The 4,715-nt window shown below is 41.7% G+C and overlaps 1 long non-coding RNA gene across 1 annotated transcript; it reads left to right on the forward strand.

Annotated features, from left to right (window-relative positions):
* The first annotated feature begins 840 nt into the window (after window positions 1–840).
* Window positions 841–2,231, forward strand: LOC127309754 (uncharacterized). The gene is made up of 3 exons (XR_007857313.2): window positions 841–1,342; window positions 1,537–1,683; window positions 1,822–2,231. It is a non-coding gene; the product is annotated as an uncharacterized lncRNA (long non-coding RNA).
* The last annotated feature ends 2,484 nt before the right edge of the window (window positions 2,232–4,715 follow it).

Here is a 4,715-nt window from a genome sequence, read left to right on the forward strand (position 1 = left end):
ACTTGATGAGAACATGAAGTAATCTCTTCATGAGGGAGAGAATAACGTTCAATTAGTAGCAACGAGGCGCGGTTCATCAATTGTGGAAGACAAGTGTATGTAGTATGTACCCGCACCTGTAATATGTATTGATTATTCATTCGGCTTCAATTGGTTTTTGTTTTGTTACATGAACAAGAAATTAAGACACTTGAGAGTTGAGAAGAACTGTAACTCTTATGCACCCGTAGATTTCACAGGCCATTGTTGACACTGTCATTGAAATTGTTGTTGTGCTACAAGGAGTTGGTACCAAATCTTGAATGGAACACTTATTGAGACTTATTTCTGTAAGTGTTAGTTTTATATAGTATGGCAACACATTTAAAGCAGTGTATGAACTATTGATAATACATGGTATGTAGTTGACGTGTCTGCCCATAACAATATGAAGAGGAAAAATTATGAGTTTCTGTTGTGATAATGTATAAATATTTGTATTTTAAAATCCTTAGTAAGATGAGCGTCTTCAAGATTAATGTTGATCTCAGAATGATGCATGACCTTAGTTGCATGCATTTAAATTTCTCTATTGTTTTATTCTTTTAATACAAGTTTTAGGGTGGTTGGCATTTTTAATAACCGTTCATCCATCTCGATCTAATGGTGGTAAATAGACGGAACCAATCTGACGGAACCAAAAATATGGGACCGGAACCTTAGATATATTTCACGAAAATTATAAAAAACAAGCGTCCTTTTGATCGGCCGAAACCTCCGATGAAACAACACGAATCTTAAAGCAATTGACTATATCCACTCTCCCTGTTCATCATCTTGTATTTTTTGAACTGGCCCCTCTTCATCATCTGTGGTAGTCTAGGTCCGACGGAATCCTCTCTCCGGCGATCACTCACTCTCCACCAGCCAGCTCACATTGTAATTCCAATCTTGCCGGCGAGCGACCCTATCGGTGAACTCTCGATGACCGACGCGGCTGTCTCCCACATAGCTGTCGTCGCGGAACCACGAAGTCGTGCGCCTACGCTAGGCGAGGAAGGACGACAGGCGTCGGGGATTGCCGGGATCGGGGCTATATCCAGGATCGGAGGCGGGGAACCTGGGTGGTGCTACTTCATCTCGATTCCCCAATTCCTGGACGGCCGGACCTCTGCGCTCCGTGCCCATGACGTGTTCGACGGAAGGCTTGCCTGAGCAGCGGAAGTCAGGGGAGGCAGGGATATAGTTGGTGAAGCGCGACGGGCGGCAGGAGGCTCTCCACTTCGCCAAGATCATGTCACGGCTCAAGAAGCTCAGCTACGGCCTCAGCCAGGAGCACGGCGACCCTGTCCTGGGCTTACAGGTCTAGCTTGTATTTACACACGCTAAGAAAATGCTAATTCGACAAACAAGATTTTGTTTCGTCTTCAATGAATTGACTAGTGGATACTACGTACTTACTACTAGACCAGATCAGATTTCGTGATAAAATTACTAATTAAGTGGTGTTTACTCGCACAATCATAACTCTCCTTGGGTGGTTGCTTGATGTTTCAGAGAGGGACGCTAGCAGGTACTTCCAATTCTGCCAGGACCAAGATGGGGCAGAACATGACGTCAGTGCATAATAGGCTCTCTTTGCTTGACAGCAACAATAGCTGCAGAGGTTGACACATTGATGATTATGATGATTTTAAGCTGATGGTGAGAGGCTTAGTAGAACAAAATCATCTGATCTCCCGTTAGTTGGGTTGGAAACAACTAGTTCTTGAGTTTGAATTGTTCCTCCAATAATCCAAAAGTTAACTTTCATAGTTCTTAATTCATTGTTGTTCCTAGCAGCTATGGTGGAGTTTATGAAGAAGCTTGCTAGGATGGATATGGATATGAGGGTCGAAGAGAAGCATTCATTTTCAGTTCGTTTTTAAGAATACAATTGGTGGAAGAAGGGCATCATGAAGAATCCTTTCTTCAGTTGAGCAAAATATGACAGTTGGTGAGCTAGCTGGATGATAATGTGTCCAGGAAAAAAAATTGAGGATGAACTAGGGATGATTTGCAATGAATTATTGTCAATCATCGCTATTCAATGCATTTCGTGGGCCAATACGGTTGAAGATGTTGTAGTCTTTTATAAAATGTGTATGTAAGGTTCATGAGTACAGCTCTTTCTACCGCAACCGTCGTGCAGTACTTTTCTCACATTGGTCTATTTTCCGATCATTGCATTGAGAGTATTGATTGTTTTACAATGTGTGCTGTGAAGCTGGAACTTAGTCCACTAGCACGTGTACTGAAAATCATTGGTTCTGGTGTCCATTGGATGTCAAGAAATGGAAGGAGTACCTGATTGTCTCATCTTATTACTGTACCAGTTATGCCCTATGTCGAAAAGACTCTCGTTAAGTTTATTTTTAGGCTCTCTAGCACCCTTTCCCTTTTTAATGTAAGAGCGGAGCATGTGACATAACACTTCTAAATTGTCTGGCACGTTCTTCTTGGAGAGCTAAGGAAGGTTACCTCAAAATATCTTACTGCAGTTATATCAAAGCGGTACTGATAACTTGCCAGTAGATTTGGTGTCTATGCATAGCACAACAAAGCAAGACAGGTTTAGCCTGAATTTTCAACTGTATATCTTGCTCTAATTTCTACGGCAAAGAACAGGGATAATGTTGAATGGCTGTTTATTAGGCTTTAATATTTACTCTTGTATCTTTGCTCAGGCCAGGAAGAACTACTAATATTATAGTAGAAATAATATAGAATCGATCCCCTACTAATCAAACAGTCCAGAATGACTTAGCCTAATCTGGATTATCAAATATTAGATCTAAAAGAATAACCAGTAACCAGGTCCCATGTTTTGCGCAAACCAGGCAGAAAGTTAGATTGGTCAGCTACATCCTTGGGGCGCCTGACTGCTGTAACCTTAGCGCACCAGCTATGCATGAGAAAACAATCAAGATCTCAGTTATGCGTGAGCTGATCTAGCATGGTGCTCACTTAGGCGCACAGCGGATGCTCCTGGTGGTCGTACATGGTGGCGCAGCCTGCCGCCGATGCCCAGTTTCTCGCCGGCGATCCCATGAAGGAGAGAGGGAGCTGTGACGGAGAGGATGGGGAGGTGACTCTCCAGCGATCCCCGCAACGGGGGAGGGGCGGCGGCGGACGCTCGTGAGTCATCAAGAGTATCATGGCCTTCTAGTTTTATCAATCACGGTACAAGCATCATGGCCTTCTTTTCATAGGCTAAGGACGAGGAGTTTTTTTATCGGATTCTGATATGACGAATTGACTTCTAAAACGATCGTTTAGAACTGTTGAAGCATTATAGAAGTTACACAAAAATTATTACCAATTTAATCAACGGTCACGAAATATTAAATTAGACGGAACCTAGATTCGATTAGACGGAGCCAAGATTCCGTGCCAATCACCGTAAAAGAGCTCTTCTTTTAATGGAATATAAAACATTTAGATCCTTGAAGCATCAATTGTATTGTAATGCTATCATAATTATTTGATGCATGTTATACAAATTAATAACTTATCATATTTTGAATAGCGAGTATAGTTGAGAAATTATCTAAATATATCTGGGCTAGAGCATCATTGATTTCGCTATGCATTTATGTGAAAAAGAGACACGCTATATTTCTTTCTTGCTGCTTCACATTCCGTATTCTGTTGCAATTTTTGAATCGATGCCGATTGAGGATTAACAAAGTAATTCTTGTTATTGACGCACTTACACAATAAAAGTACCACTAATATGACATGAGCGAAAAGGATAATAAAGGACAGAAAGAACACATCCAGAACATATGTGTGGGACTTACCGTGAAAGAGTAACAAGAAACAACGTGTTCTTGCTATTGTGTTCGGTATTATCATGACGTAGTACATGCATGATGATATCCTTAATTTATTTTGAATTTTTATAATAAGTTGCGAAGTATATATGTGCATTGAGAAATAAAATTTGAGGACCTATGGCAACGCACGGGCATTTGTACTAGTTATAAATAAACTGACCGATCGAGAGAGAGACTGTGAAGCTGTCAACCGTAAAACGTGTTAGGTGTAGGATAAAAATATCGCAGCCATCAGGTAAGTAAGCTGATTTAATTAAATTAACTGGACGTACAGTACGTCTAGGTTAGTTTAACATGTATGTGTGGCTAATTAATTTAGTGTGGGCTGAATTGCTGACCGCCGCGGACGACTTCGTAAAATCGTGCTAGCTCATCCTTTTTTTGCGAAACACAGTACAATCAAAGACGTTCATACATACGCGCACACACTCACCTCTATGAACGGACACAAGCACACCCTACCCCTATGAGCACCTCCAAGAGACTGCGTTTGAAGAACTGATCCGGCGGGTCTTGAGATTGACGAAATCACCATAGGCGCCTCGCTGTCGACGGGAATGTCGCCTCCCACTGAAGAATATTCCGCCTTTATGAGACACCAAAGTGTCAAATCTGGGATTTGAACTCTGGTGGGCTGGGGGTGCCACTGTCCTCCTAACCATCCAACCACAGGTTGGTTCTATGCTAGCTCATCCTTTGCGTTGAGCTATATATCTCTAAATACTCTAAATAGATTTTCGTTCCGCTTTATTTACAGCATACAAACAATAATCCAAAACTGAGAAACTGCTGGGGCAACAGTAAAAATAAGCCCAACAAAAAAGGGAAAATATACAAAGGAGGCCAACGGCAGACCGA

The sequence above is a fragment of the Lolium perenne genome, chromosome 6 (genome assembly GCF_019359855.2).
Source record: "Lolium perenne isolate Kyuss_39 chromosome 6, Kyuss_2.0, whole genome shotgun sequence".
Classification (NCBI taxonomy): domain Eukaryota; kingdom Viridiplantae; phylum Streptophyta; class Magnoliopsida; order Poales; family Poaceae; genus Lolium; species Lolium perenne.